The 16,333-nt window shown below is 37.7% G+C and overlaps 1 pseudogene; it reads left to right on the top strand.

Annotated features, from left to right (window-relative positions):
• The first annotated feature begins 411 nt into the window (after positions 1–411).
• Positions 412–15,517, top strand: Crb1-ps3 (crumbs cell polarity complex component 1, pseudogene 3; annotated as a pseudogene).
• Positions 15,518–16,333: the final 816 nt, after the last annotated feature.

Here is a 16,333-nt window from a genome sequence, read left to right as displayed (position 1 = left end):
ATAGGATCTGAGGATGTACTAAAATATTTAATATGCAGAGCTTGCAGAAAAGTAAAAGCTAAGACTTCAAAGGGGTCACCAGGGCCAAGCAAAAATGGTCTTTCTGGCAGAACAAATACTAAGTAATCCAAACGCTATCCAGCATTAAGCACTTTTGCTCTCACCGTCCTCAACAAGAACTGTACATGTATTCTCTTTATCCTCCTGCCCTGTTTCCCACACATAGTCACGCTCAGTCAGTCTAGGTTTCTTATCTGTGCCATCTCAGTGCTGGCTTCAGTTTCTCAAGAGTCTCCTCAACCTTTCCTCAACATTTTCTTTCAGCAATCTACCCGTGCCAAACCTCCCATTATTTGAAGTAATAGTACTGACTACAGACTTCTTGTCCCATCCATCAGAAGTGCTTTGGACATGGTGCCTGGCACTGTGCTTGTTGACAGCGAAATGTCTGCTAGAGGGAACCTCCTCTCAAACCCAATCTACCTGGCAAATATGAATCCTGAGTGCAGATCCCAGATCCCGCAACAAGTTGGATGCAATAACACACACATCTGTAATGCCAGAACTCCTACAGTGCAGTGGGGGGAGGGGGGGAGTGGAGACACAGGAATACCTGGAAGCCTGAGGCACCAGCCAGCCTAGTTTGCACATAGTAAGCAAGAAAACCTGTTCCAAGTAACCTGTAACAGAAGGACCAAAACCCTTAGTTGTCCTCTGAGTTCCATTTGTATCCCAGGGTAGGACAAGACAGCATTCACACTTATGCACAAGGTAGGAGTGTATATAAACAGAGACCACAGACACACATGCACAGAGAGAAAACAGAGCAAGAGAGAGAGAGAGAGAGAGAGAGAGAGAGAGAAAACAAGATTGTCAGCTCTGAAAACATATACACAAAATTAACATTATGTATACTGAACACACTGTATTTATATATTTGGATAGATATGTGTGTACATGTATGTAGACATGTATATACGTATATACATACATATGTCTATATGTATACATATATATGTACATATGTATATATACATGTGTGTGCATATATATAAATATGAAATAGCAAGGAGGACTATATGGTAATGTTTAGAGAAAGGAAAGGGAAGAAAGATGTGATATATCTATATAATAATCTTAAAAATAAATATGGTTTTAAAAACAAAAGGAAAAGTAGCTTGTTTCACTTCAAGGTGGAGAGACATTACAAATTACAACAAAAGGTGCTGTATTAACATTCTAGCAATGGGTCATTAGGACAGTAGCAGTAAGACTGGCTCGCCTAACCAGTTCTTACTTTTTAACTATTCCATATGATGACTATACTTTCTATATCTACATTCTCAGCAAATGACCCAAGTACACCGAGTGCAGTGGCCTACTGTGAAAAGACAGTTGAAGTATCTTTATACCATGAAAAGGAGAACAAATTATTTCTAGTTTTCTACAAAATATGAGATACACCTAAGATTTAAAGACATCTCTTTAAATCTATAGAGACAGCCTCTGCCTAAAAAAATGCAATCTTTGGAGTTTATTCAAATTCTTTTGCTGACAAGAAGCTTAAGCATTATTACTAGTGGGCTAAGCAATTCATCTACTCATTCATTCAACACAACATGGATGAATTGTCTTTGGCAAAGCAGTGAGCTTGCAAGTGAGGATGCATCAGAAATAATGATATAGTTTTATCTTAAACAGAATTTTACTCAGAGGTGAGATGTGAAACTACTAACTACACAATCAACTGCTTAATGTAAATTTGGCCAGTGGCTTCAAGAAGAACAGAATCCTATACACCCAGATTATCATTAGTTATCCAGTTACTGTCAAATACTTTAGAAGGAATCAAATACAAATACATCTGATACAAAAATATCAAATACAAAAGAACTCACAGAGAGAAAGTAAAAAGTTCTTACCCATTTGAATTACCATTATGTATGTATCATTTTGCATAGTGCATGGCATTTACCAGAAACTAATTAAATATTTACTAAATGAAATAAGATGCTAAGATAAAAAATAGGGTGTTTTTACTAGGAACTATATCATTAAAAGTGCATACTGTTAGAAGAGCAGAACAAAACTTATATGATCTATACTTCCTATAGACTCACAGAATGGGAGAGTTTTATCTGTTTTGAATATATTTATAAAGCCCTACTTAATATCAAGATTTTTCACTAGTCTTTTTCACAATTTCTGAACCCACACAGAATGAAATACAGGAACATAAAACAAAACAAACAGACAGTAATATAATAGCAACATCATGATGTGATATATCAGTACTATTGGTGTGAGTGAATCAGAAGGTCAAATCTAAGTCTGGGTCTCATAGAAATCTGCCTTTAGTACTACATCAAACCTTAAAATGATCTACTATGAAATCCACAGAAGAACAGAAAGAAACAAACTGGCCTGGCCAGCAGTAAGGAGAAGGTAAGCACAGAAATCAGGAATATTCTTTTGAATCTTGGTCTATGTGCATGTGTACAAATTATTCTGTCTCTTGGTGTCTCACAAAATCCACAGAACCTAAATCCAACTTTGAGCTTTGTGTTGCCTTTAGGACCCTGAAAATCTGATCGAGACAGTGAACAGGAAAACTTATCTTCAGAAAGGCGATGCGGAGTAAGCAAAAGGAAGGTCTTTTTCTTACACAAGAGTCATGGCAAGGTTGTTTTACTGTTCTTGTTTTTAGGATATGTACACTTTCCTATATAGTCTACCTTTATGCATCATATTGTCTCCAGAGAGCAAATTAAGAGTAGCCCTTTTTATTCTTTGGGGTTTTTTTTTCCTCCCTTCTTTTCAACTCTCCTAGAACCATTAAAAAGGGTAAAGTAGTCTGAGAATTCTTTCAGTCAAAGCGAAAATAACCTTGAAGTCAAACAAAGACTGTCTATCATCTAAAGTAGAGATGAAGGAGATCTGATTAAAATCAGAATTCTCACCCCTACATCTCTACTCCTGACACAGAAATCAGAAGCTATTGATTCCTTTAATTAAAAAAGATCTGATATGGAAATACTACATTGAGATAAATCCCATACTAACAACTCTGTGAAGATTTCTATTTTTTTTTTTTTTGCCTTGTACCTCCGAGAAAGAGACGTTTAAATCCTTCAACTGAAAATGAGTCACGATGCAGCTCATCCACCTAAGTACCCCAAGGGGAAAGAGAAGAGGAGCAAGGGGAAGGGAGTAGGAGAAAATGAGTGGAGCCTTGTGTGAAATAAAAGTGTGTAAAAACAGCCAAGGAGCCAAGTAGGAAATAAAGAATGAAGTGGAAAAAGAAAAAACCAATAAAGAAACTGAAAATATGGCTGAATGACACAAAAATCACTGAAATCTCCCAAGGTTTCTACTCAAAATTTTATGATGCAGAGCACTGACGAGGTATAAAAGATATGTTCAATACCACCCACAATACCGCTAGAGATTATTCATTGCAAGAGGCCTAAAATTCTTACTAGCCATTAATTCTATGACTCCCTAAATACTCTTCGTTCTACAGAATTAATATTTAAGGGAGCCTTCAACAAGGAAATGAGATATTTTATAGTTTACCTACATTCTCTCTTTTACTAGTTAGAGGTAGTAAATTATGAAGGAAACATCAGGATGATGCAAACAAGCAAATTAGCACAAAGTGATGACGTCAGTCCACTGGCTAAGAAATAGGCCGCAGTGCACATCTCTGGCTCACATGGCTCATCTGTTTTATAGTAATCAGCAGTAATGAGAAAATGCAAAGGAAACGCCAGCTCTATGGAAACAGCATGCTGCCACCAACAGTCGCTCCCCATAACTGTTCTTTCCTTCTCACACATTAGCACACACAACATATATGGAATCCAGTAAGAGGAAGTGGAATGGGGCCCAAAGGGACAAGAGGGCAGGGTATGAAAGCATAGGGAAGAGAGGCTGTGTTCACCGACTTACAAGTGAACCTGATTGTCACTTTTCAGTGCAGGTTTGTTTCAATTTTGGATCTGGTAAGAATATCAGAGTTGGCTCAAAACACACTTAGGTATCTTGACAATTAACATTGCTACAATGGAAAGAAATTTGTACTTGTACAACAAAGTTGTAGCAAGGACTCAAAAAGACACATGGGCAAGAATCATGCATGGGCCATTAGCAAGCAATCAAAGACAACAATATCAGTGCTAAAGTAGTTCATGCTTGCTGATACTGTTAGACATGTCTATTAAATCAATACAAATATAGTTGTACACTGGTTGTGATGTGGGAAGGGGAAGGCAGACACTCAAAGCTATTTTTGTCCTGAAAAGATGGACTTTCATAAATGCTCACTGAATTTTGAGGAGGTGAACCCTTTAAGTCAACATGCTTACTACATACAAGAGGTACATGATCAGTGTGGGTATGGGCAGAGATAACTATGGTTACTATTCGTACATTAATATGGAATAGTGATTGATATTGTATCCATGCAGGGCACTTACCTAGAATAGACTCCTTCAGGACTGAGTGTTACCTTGGTTAGTGAATATGAAGGTAAAGAAGATTGCTTTGTATGCTACTATGGGCTGTAGCCACTCCAGATTTGCATTACATTGCATTTAAAAATTTTTCTTGAAGAATGGGAAAATAGGCAGTCAACATGTCACAGAATATGAGAAAACTAACCACATGGAGAGATCTCATAACAATGCCATCAAATACATAAAATTTATATTACAGAGTTTGAGTAATGCATAGCATAGATGACAAATTAGCTGTTGGATAAGTGAATTATAATTTTAATGCTCTGCAAATAAACCCAGAAAACACAGTGTAGGAGTAATGGAAAATAACAAAAACTAATGGGGGGGGGGAAATCGATGAAGTATGATAATGCAGCTGGATAGTATTTGTAGTTTAAAAGATGGACCACGAATTTGTAAATTGACAAATCTTAGTAAATTAGTAACTCTTAATTACCTATAGTGATTTCCAAAACCGTGGTAATATTAGCTTGCCCTGAGTACCTACAGTAAGAGCTGAGGCTACTCTGCTCTTTGAGACATCTGTCCCAGGAAGGCAACCCATCCTCTTCATCACTGTCATGGGGAAAGTTGAATCTTTTAAGAAAAGAAATTCAAATTTTAGTTCACACTCTCTTGTCTGTAGGAAAGTAAAAACTCAGGAGGAGATGAAGTTGCCCAGCCTTTGTGAGATTTCCTCTGATCAAGGGCAAGCTCAAGTTGCCATCAATGACTCAAAGTACAGGCTTTAATCGCCTTAGTACCTATACCAAAGGCCAAACACAATAATGAAGATAAAGAAGCTGGCACACTCGTAACACCACCGGAATGCATGGATGTCTTCAAAAATACATCATCTTGTGGGTCAACGTGTCTGAATCTAGCTATGAGAGACTAGATATTGTGGGGTTTCAATGACTTAGGTCTCCTGAAACATTGTTAAAGTGATAGGTTTTTAAGAATAAAGGAAAAGATAACTGCATTAATTCCAAGAAAACTAGGCAAGTAACTCAGTTGTGGAAAGAAATTTCTTGTAGTAAATTGACAACAAAAACATTCACGATTTCTCAACATTTAGACATAGAACACATAAATGATTTTTAGCTAATTTAGATTTTCTAAGTGTATACCTATATGTAATTTCAAAAGTTTACCCAGATGAGGTTTTAAAGGCAGTACTGGTGTGTCTATATTTCTCTCTCCAGAAGATGAATTTTCACCTGAAGTTTTCATAGTGTCTCATAATATCTACGTCGCTGGTCATATACTTTCCATTTCTATTTCCTTTTTCAGCCACTATGAAGTAAATAATGTTTTCTCCACTGTACGCACACACACAGACACAGACACAGACACAGACACACACACACACACACACACACACACACACACACACACATTTGTGTGTGTGCAGACACATGCATTCAATTTTTCCAAATTTAAATTTCTAAACTGGATTACAACAGAAAAAAATCACAATAATTTTAATTTTAAAGGACGCATCTTCCAGAAGTCTGCCCTGCATTGACTGGTTTCAGTCTGATTTTCCTGGGAACCTCTCGTTCTGATACCCTTGGTATTTCCTTTATCTTCAGTCCTAGAGTCCAATATTCCCAGAAATAGATATAGAAACTCTAAACTAGATTCTTTCCCATGCAAGGGTAAAAAGCAAGTTCTATTATTTCCCAATTTCAGTTAGCCACTGTGACATTGAATGCCAAGCACTGAAATTATGCACATGCAATTCTTGCATGTTCTAATCAGAAGTCATGGAGTTGAGAGCATTCATCACAGTGGGCTTGCTTCAAATCTGTGCATCATATATTTAGCTAGATAGAGACCTTAATATTAGAGCTGATATTTGTTTCCACATAACTTTCATCAGTAATTTTTGTGCACGTGATCCATCCTTCATTTCCCTTTTCCCTTGTCTTTATACTCATATTATGAAATTGGATGATTTTTATTAGTGCTTTAGTCTTTTGTTTGTGGATTTTTTTGGTATGACTTTTTTTTCTTTAAATATTTTTTAAAAATTCTACCATACCCCTAAATCTATATAACTCGCACCCCTGCCCCCTTCTTCTGTTTTATGAACACTGCTTTCTCTTCCTATCTCTCTTTGAAAATTTCCTCTATAAAACACTGCTTGCTTTTTTGTGAACATGTTCCTTGTGAGATTTGTCATTATTTTGTGTACATAATATCTTCTTATCTCTCCAAAAAGTACCAATAACATTTTAAGTATTTTCTTTTCTCCTAAAAGTCCCTATTCATTCTAGATTATAAGGTTGTAGGCTTTGAGTTTTTCAAATTCTACTTCAACAAGGGTTCGCTAAAGCTTTGACCCCCTTTTGGCTCACGATCAAAAGATAGGGAAGAGAAGGTGGTAAATAGGACAAGGGGATGTAGACCTGTTTAGAAGTAGTTCTCTGGGGGTAATTCCAATCTCTATTTGCCAGGATACCAGCAGACCAGTTTAGTAGTGTCAAGATTCCAAACATGAATAGCAATGGAAGCATCATCCGGCAGGAGGTGCCAGGCCTCCTCCAAATGAGTAAGAGTCAGTGAGAGTGACCAGGACAAGCCAGAATGCCAGGAGCTTTCTGTGCTCTCTCTTGATGAAGTGAGGATCAGTGAAGACTCAAGACCAAGGAAGCATTGCACATTTAGCTATTCAAGTGTCCCATCACTGTCCGTTGAGCCCTACTTCTACCCTCTAAACATCAAGCATCCTCTCACAGGTTTTGCCTCAGAAAACATCACATGAGTCTGCACCACATGACACAACCAGAAACTTCCATTTCATAAGGTACTACAACATATAATCTTGTGCCACATAATAATATGACTTTGGCCAATGAGTCACATATAAGATAATGCTTCCCTGAGATTTTATATGACCTGGAAAACTCTTCATGACTTTGTAGCAATCGTAATATTGCAGTGTGTTCACTCGTGCATTCATGATCAGGAAATATGAACGAGGTACCCTTCCATTTATGTAAAAGCACAAGGCATACAATTACATACCTCTGTATTCTATATTGTACTTGACAATCATAAAAAACAAGCATGTTACATATTGGTTTATATCTTTTCAATTCTGTATTTTTATCATTATTTTTGCATATTCTCATACTTGTATGAATTTACAATAGAATGTGGTATGACACCAGCTCCAGTCTTCTGATGCTTGTGTTTTCACATATAAAAAGGACTAATTTTTCTACTTATACTTACTCTCTTTACTTTGGTGAGTTGCTACATTAAAAACTCAACATCCAGGGGTTATTGAAGAATGGCCAGAATAATTCTAAGGTCCAAAAGTTGTAGTTTATTAGAGTAAAACAGTGCCTTCCAGAATTGACAGGACCACAGCACTGATGAACTCACAGCAGCCTACTCCAGATCTGCACAAGGACAAGCCAGCCAAACCTCGGCATGACAAGGAGAAAGAAACACTGGATTCCTCGTGTCTAACTGAGGAGTTACTGACAGCTGATAACTTTGGGGGAGGGAGAGTCAGGTTTTTTTTTTTTAAGTTTTCCATGGTTGGTCAGCCACAGTCTAGTTGAAGACTATATTCAAGAGTATATGGCCAGCTCAAACTGTACTCTGGATGTTTTTCATCTTTTAAGGACATGAAATTGGAAAGAATCAAGAGGTCAGAAAGTGGACAAGGGAAGAACTAGTGAGAGGGGTGAGCATAAACGTGATCAAAAGATATTGTAGGGAATTTTGAAGGAATTAATAAAAACACTTTCGCAAAAGGGACTAATGGAGTGATTAATCTTTGCCACCTAGGTGTGTGTGAATATGTTGTGTGTTTGCACAACATGATGGTTCATTTCTCAGAATATATTTCCAGGATTCTATAATGCCCAATTGCAGTGGGCATCCACACGCACTGTAGAGCTGACTGATGTACATCCATCTAGCTTTATGATTGAGGATGCCCCTCTCTCAGTGATTCAGGTCCCTCATATACAAAGATTACCAAAAGTACTTGTTCTTCATACAAATGGACTAATAGCAGTAGACCCTGAGAGAACACTTCCTATAACATTAGCTCAAGATACATACATATGGTTCCATGGAACCTTGTCATTTGTTCTTCTATTTTTCAGGTTTTTTAGTCTTCCAGAAGGTCATTTTTGAACTATCTAGTAATATCAAACTAAATATTAAGGTCTCATCAGATTTCATCCAGGACTGAAAAGACCACAAGATGCCTTTGCCCTGATGAGGGTCACAGTTGCAGGCTTTGCTGTGGGCCATTCCTCTTAGAAATGCAGTGTTAAAAATCTCCATAATTGGGGCTCATCATCTTACATACGTGAAAAGCGTGCAACTGTCTTTCAGGTTAGGTAAGATGGTCAAGAGTGCCATCTTCAGTATGAAGTTGTACTTTATTTTGGATGTGTGTAATCTCCATCTACCAACTCCATGGTGTTGTAGAATAAGGCATGAGCTAAGTTAAAGTGAACCCATATATTTAACTGCCTCTTGTGTGCATTACTTCTCTGCTTTCCCTGTTGATGGTTTGAGATCCATTCCTTCTACTGTGTCATAGTAGTGATCACTTGACCACACACTTCAGCTTCCAATATTCTCAGCACTTTTCCTGTCACAGATTGCCATAAATCCCTCTGCCATTTTAAGTGATACTTTAGTGATTTAAGGTAAATTTTGTGTTCAACATGACATTTCTACCCAAAAGTTAAAATAACTATTTGAAACAGTGAAAAGCAGTTATTAGGTGAACACAATTTGCCTAATTATAACATGGCATTTGTCTCTGTAAATTCACCTTTCTTAATAAGCGGTGATATTTTGGGAATATAGTGCTCTGAATAATTGTACCAATTTAAATCTTTCTCAATAACGAGCAGAAACAAAACCTTAGGCTTGGATCTATTTCCCAATTTTCACTTCCCCACTTAGCCTGTAATTGGCCATATGCAGAGATATTCCCATCAGGATCAGTTCCAGCATCAACCACTGAGCATTTCCGGCTTCATTTTGGTAATAAATACACATTTATGTACACATTATATATACAAGGTTGTATAGTTTTGAGATGTTCAAATCAAATTTTATCTTTGCCATATTCTATGAAAATCATCCCAAAAGGTGATTGTTTTGTGAAGAGGTTTTCCATGTTTCAGATGGAGGATAGATAAAGATCACTTTTGAAAACATCATAAGAATAAGCCAGAGAATGAGGATATTGGAAAGACCAGCAAGAACAGGACCTATCCTCAATGTCAGGTGACTGGAAGCTTGCATCTGGATTTAAAGTTTTCATGAATAACATTTTACTGTTACATAAAATGTGCCTCATGAGTACACTTATTGTGGGGAGGGACTTCTCATTTTGCTCTACATGGAAGGTTTTAAGTTCTGAGTAGATATATTTCTTGAGGTTTATTTTTATTCCTGCATGTGTATGGGCATGCATGAGTGAGTGCCTGTTTGTGCACCTGCATGCTTTTGTGTGTGCACGTGCATGTATTCACATGTGTGTACGTGTATGCACATATGTGTGTCTGTGTGTGTAACTGTATGTTGCATGTGCATAGGTGCCCTCAGAGGCCAAAAGAGGATGTTGGACTCTCTAGAAGTGGGGTTACAGGCATTTGTGAACCACCCAACTTGAGTGCTTAGAACCAAATTCAGGTTTTTTGAAAGAGTGTCAAGAATCAGTAACCACTGAGCCATTATTTTAGCTACCAATATTAAATATATTTATATTTATATTTTAAATGTGGTTTAATCATATTTATTTAATATTACTAAGTTTATCTGGTTATATATTCAATTATTTATTTAATTATTAATAAAACTATAAACATATATAGAAACATGTTACTTCCAATACCAAGGGCGCAAAGCCATATTGATAAATCATTACTTCTTAGGTGTCTTAGAGGCAACATGATCTCTATTGCATAGGATTTTCTCATGTAAATCTATAACCACTCAAATCACGAGAATTCAAATGTACTCAACATTTTACAAGATAATAATGCTGGAGCAAAATAGATAAAAGAAAAAGTCAATAGAACTAAATATACTCTCCAACTATCCCTATCTCTTTTTCACAAGGTGAGGTCCATCCATTTTCCAATAAGTATTACAATAAAGGGGAAGAATTTATGATCTGAGCCCTTAGAAATGCAAGCAAGAGACATGTGCTTCCCCTAACACATGTCCTTTTCTCTCTTCTAAGTTTTGGTATTTATCAATAGCTTTTATAGTATATTGCCTCTACAAAGGCAGTTCTCAACATATGGGCCACAACCCCTTTGGTGGTTGAATATTAGTTATCTTAAATATCAGATATTTACATTATGATTTATGCTGTAGCAAAATTACAGTTATGAAGTAGCAAGAAAAATAATTTTATGATGGGGGAGGGGAGGTGATCACAACATGAGGAACTATTTCAAAGTGCCACAGCATTAGGAAGGTTGAGACCATTGCTCTACAGTTTTCTTGTAATTAAACTGGGTATTATAATTTATTTTATTAAAATATAGGTTGTTTACTGTATGTCTGTCTATCTGCTTTTCTGTATGTATACCACATGCATGCAGTACCCACAGAACCCAGAAGAGAACTAAAGATCCCTTAGAAGTAAAATTTTGGGCAGTTGTGAGTCTCCACATAAAATCTAGGACCCTACCCTGGGTCCTTTGAAAGGGCAATAAGTGCTCCTAACTGCTAACCAATGTCTCTAGTTCTATTAGACTAATTTCAAAAGCCTGTATTGTGTTCTCAATATAAATAATCTCAGAATTTTGTTATGAATTCAAATTTGAATAAACCATGCTGAAAAAGTTGCTGTGTGAAAAGACATCTGTTTACTAAAACTCATTTTATTGAAACACATTAAATTAGATTCCTATTGGAATAATATAAATGAAATAAAGTATATTCCTGAATGTTAGCACGTATGGTATATTTGCACTTCATACTTGTTGAACAAAGAAGATCACCATGTCTGAAAATGAACTGTTCCCAACAAAAAAGCATATTTCTCCACCAACCAAGAAAATGTACACTTCTGAAGGTATACCAAGCCTTGACTTTGGAGAAAAGCAGAAAATCTTAATTATGTCATCGTTAGGCAAAAGAGAGTTTACATTATCTTAGACAGTCAACAATATGAACTTAAAAGTAAATATCAGAAGCTCAGATGACCAGATCCTTTTTACATCACATACAAGCTATAGGACAGCATTAGGCTACTGTCATCTAGAAGAGCAATGAGGAGCCATCATCAGCTGCTTTCTCAAACACGCATTCCTGAGGAAGACAGAAATCGTGCCATTCCCAGATGGAAGGCAGACTGGAAAGTTTACCCCTACAGCAAGGAAAAAGGCAGAGTGCCATGCTTCTTGCTCTTCGGCTCATTCTGACCAATTGAAAAGGAAAATTGAAAAGGCTCAATTATTTAATGTATACCTTTCATGGGTTTTATAACATGAAATGAATTTTATGATTAATGAGGATTTTATGTAGACTGTACATTTTAAAAAAGCCTCATCTACAAAAGGCAAATAGTATTACATTCTGGCTAGCTAGTGAAGGTGAAAATGAAATGCAAAATAATGTTGATTGACCTAAATTTAATATATAAAGGTAGCAGTAGTTAATAGAATATTGATTAAAGATATACAAGGAGATGGTGACAATTCATCAAATCTCCTTGTTCTATGCCTGAAGGCATTTGGTTAATAAACATCTTCTCTTATAATTGATCTGTATCCTCCTATTACTTGGTTTATGCCTTGTTTCTTTCCCTGTGAACATATCAGCATTACACAGTTCTACTGTCAGCACCTGGTACTCATACAAAAGATTTTGTAAAAACTGTTAGTGTATTTTCATATTTTAAATGTGACCAATCTTACAATAGGAGCCCATAGACTGGGGATAAGTGTAATTAAGGCACATGAACCTGGATTAGTCAACTAACCTAGGAAAGAAGATTCAATAGAAAAATGCAGAAACGTACCTATAATTTATCTTTATTATTGTATAACATCGATTTGGTAATAATTATAAAACAATTTAAACAGTTGAATATGTAAAGCATATAGTTAGTTCCTATAAAACATATGCCCATGAGATTGCTTCTGTGATCTGTCAAATACTGGAGACAATTTTTAAATCTTAGAAAAATGCTTAGTTTGCTAATTGAGCTTATTTTTCTTTATTTTTACTAGGGGTTATATTCTTTATATAAGTTATATACATAACTATATATATAACTATAGATAAGTTATACACATAAACATTAGTGTCAATTCAGTTGAATCACTGTGGAAAAAACATTTTATAAGTCTCTCCCCAGGGTATGTAAAACAATAATGAATCCTAATATATGTAACAGCTTCATATGTAACAACTGCTTAATTGGTTTTCCTTTAGGATATGAGATATAAGTGACAGCTAGGTTGTTAGTTTATGTGTTTGTCATCTGTAGACAAACTGCATGCCATTCTGTTCCTAAACAATTTGTGGAGTGAAAGAAATATGGGGAAATTTATCCTTCATATAGCAAATGTGTTAAGCACTTTCTTATAAATCCTAACCTATAAAATGATTACCAATTTTAGACTTATTTTAAAAAACAAATAAATACAACAAACTCCAGAAACTCAAAAAGGAGAACCATTTTATCTCGTTCCGTAGCTAATGTGGCCAAAAATATAGTGGCTGCTTAACCTAATCACACCATTGGATCAGTGTGCCAAAATATCTGGTTAAACCATGCAGAAGCTCATTACAAACCATTCAGTAGCACAACAAAATTTACATCAAACAATTCTTTGTCCTACATGAACATCACCAATATTTTCCAATAGATAAAATTTTAACAGTTTGTTCTAGTTATTTACGACTGACAAGTAAAGATTGACGATTGCAGAATGTACTCACTTATAAGTAGATATAGGCTACAAAGTTGCCCATGCTACAATCCACAGACCTAAAGAAGCTAAATAACAAGAAGGGCCCAGAGGAGGATGACTGAATCTCACTCAGAAGAAAAAAATAAAATCGTCATCGAAAGTGGAGGGAGGGAAGGAACTGGGCGGAAGTTTCTGTTGTAGGGAGAGCTGGGGAGAGAGCCACAAGAATGAATAGAAATGGTGAAGGGAAAACATCTGTAGGACATGCCAAAGACTTGGTATGGGGGAGTCTATGAAGGTAACTCTAGCTGAGAATTTTAGCAGTGGGGGATATGAAGCCTGAAGTGATTACCTCTTATAGTGACTCAGAATTCCCAGAGAGGGATAAAGACACCACCTTACCCATATAACCTTTATCCCAAAATATGTCCTCCCTATAAGAAGAATGGGGGCAAAGATGTTGCCGAGACTAAGGGAACAGCCAACCAATGACTACCCCAACTTGAGATCCATCCCGTGGGAAAGAACCAATCTCTGACACTGTTAACAGTACTCAGTTATACTTGCAGACAGGAGCCTAGCATAACTGTTCTCTGAAAGGTTCCACCCAACAGCTGACCAAGAAAGATGTAGACACACACACTCAAACATTACATGAGCTTGGCAAGTCTTGTAGAAGAGTTAGGGAAAGGAACGTGGATGGGATAGGGATTCCATAAGACCATCAGAGTCACCTAGCCTGGACCCTGTCAGGGAAAGGGGTTCTCCCAGAGATTGAAGCACTAACCAAAGAGCATACAAGGGCTGGACCGAATCCCACATACACATATGTAGCAGATATACAGCATGATCTTCACGTCAGAGCCCCAACAATTGGAGTGGAGACCTACACTGACTCTGTTGCCTGCCTGTGTATCCTGCTTCCTTAATTGGGTGTCTTGTCTGGCCTCAGACATGGTGAAAGGATACACCTAATCCTCTAGCAACTTGAAGTGCCAGGATCCATTTTACAAAGAAAACAATACCAGGTATTTCTTAAATTCTTGCCAAAACAATTCTACATGTAAGAGTTTTCCACAATACGGTTGTTGATTTGACACAGCCAATAATTTGAAAAAAGACTGTGAAAATCTAAAAGATGCTTCTCTAGTCCCTGCCAAGGAATTCCCCCTTGTGTGAATACTCCAGAAGTAAGGGGCTTCCTGTGCCAACGTCCTCCTGGGTAGAAGGTGCTGACCTATAAAACTGTCACTAATTCCTGTGAAGGAACTCCTGCCAACATAAACCTGCCATAAAGACCCCGAGCATCATGTATCTGTCCTGCTGGATATGCCAGAAGGTTCTGAGACAAATCGAAATGAGTGTACTTCCGGCCCTCACCACAACAGGGCTGTGTGCCAGGATGGAATCAATGGCTACTCCTGCTTCTATGTTCCTTGTTATCAAGGCAGACATTGTGACTTGGAATCAGATAAATGTGTTTCTGATCCCTGCATGAATGAAGCTATAAACCACAATGAGGTAGGACGATATATGTGTGTCTGTCTTCAAGAGTATTTTAGTGTGAACTGTGAGTTGGCAATTGATGAATATGGATCCCAGTCATGTCTATATGGTGCCATGTCTCAGGACACTCTTAGAGCTTGCTTCTGTGACTATGTATCTGGATTCCTTAGAGACCACTGGGAAGGAAACTTTCATGAATGCACCAGTCAGCCATGTCTCCATGGAGATCTATATGTGGATGGAGGAATCAACTACAACTATAACTGCACAGGTAGTGGATTCACAGGGGCATGCTGTGAGGCCTTGATGCCTCTTTGTTGGTCAAAGCCTTGTCACAATGATGCAATATATGAAGATACTACTGACAGCTATATTTGTTGTTGCTGGTCTGCATACACAGGTGCCCTGTGTGAGACAAACATAAATGAATATAGAAGCAACCCTTGACAATTGGGCAGGGAGTATACTGCACTGTCCTCAGATCTATATGGACACATTGCTAGACTGCATTCCTCCTTCAATTATCTTGGAGCCTCAGGCCATGTTTGTTTCTGTCAGCATGGATGCACAGAAAGAAGCCTAGCATAACTATCCTCTCAGAGGCTTCACCCAACAGCTGCCTGAAACAGATAGAGACCCACAGCCAAATAAATATTAAACTAAGCCTGTGAAGTCTTGTGGAAGAGTTAGGGGAAGGATTGAGGAACCTGGAGGAGACAAGGACTCCAAAAAGAAGACCAACAAAGTCAAATAACCTGGACCCCTTGGGGGTTCCCAGAGACTGAACCACCCAGCAAAGACTGAACCTACCCTCCTCATCCCCCACATATGTAGCAGATTGCAGCTTGGTCATCTTGTGGATCCTCCTACAACTGGAGTTGTGGCTCACCCAGACTGTTGCCTGCCTGGGGATCCTGATCCCCTATCTGGGCTGCCTTTTCTGGCCTCAGTGGAAAAGGATGTATCTAGTCCTGCAGTGACTAGAGGTGCTAGGGTGTCATGATTCCCAAAGGGGCCTCTCTATTCTCAGAAGTGAAGGGGAGAGAGAACAGAGGGAAGAGTGGAATGAGGGAGGAACTGTGTCTTAGTGTTTTACTTCTGTGAACAGATACCAGGTTCAGAGATTCAGTCCATTATTATCAAGGTAGGCATCGCAGTGTCCAGGTAGACATGAAGTTGGAGAAGCTGAGAAAAGGCAGCTGGTGGAAGACTGGCTTCCAGGCAGCTAGGGTGATGGTGTTAAAGCCCACACAAAGAGTGACACACCTACTCCAACAAGGCCACACCTCCTATTAATGCCACTCCCTAGGCTAAGCATATTCAAACCATCACAGACTGGGAGGAGGATGGCTACCATTGGCATGTAAATTAATTGCATAAATGAATAAATTAATGGAAGAAAAG

This window comes from Rattus norvegicus, chromosome 7 (assembly GCF_021556685.1).
Source record: "Rattus norvegicus strain SHRSP/BbbUtx chromosome 7, alternate assembly SHRSP_T2T, whole genome shotgun sequence".
In the NCBI taxonomy this organism is placed as follows: domain Eukaryota; kingdom Metazoa; phylum Chordata; class Mammalia; order Rodentia; family Muridae; genus Rattus; species Rattus norvegicus.
This window is presented reverse-complemented; position numbering and strand designations above follow the sequence as displayed.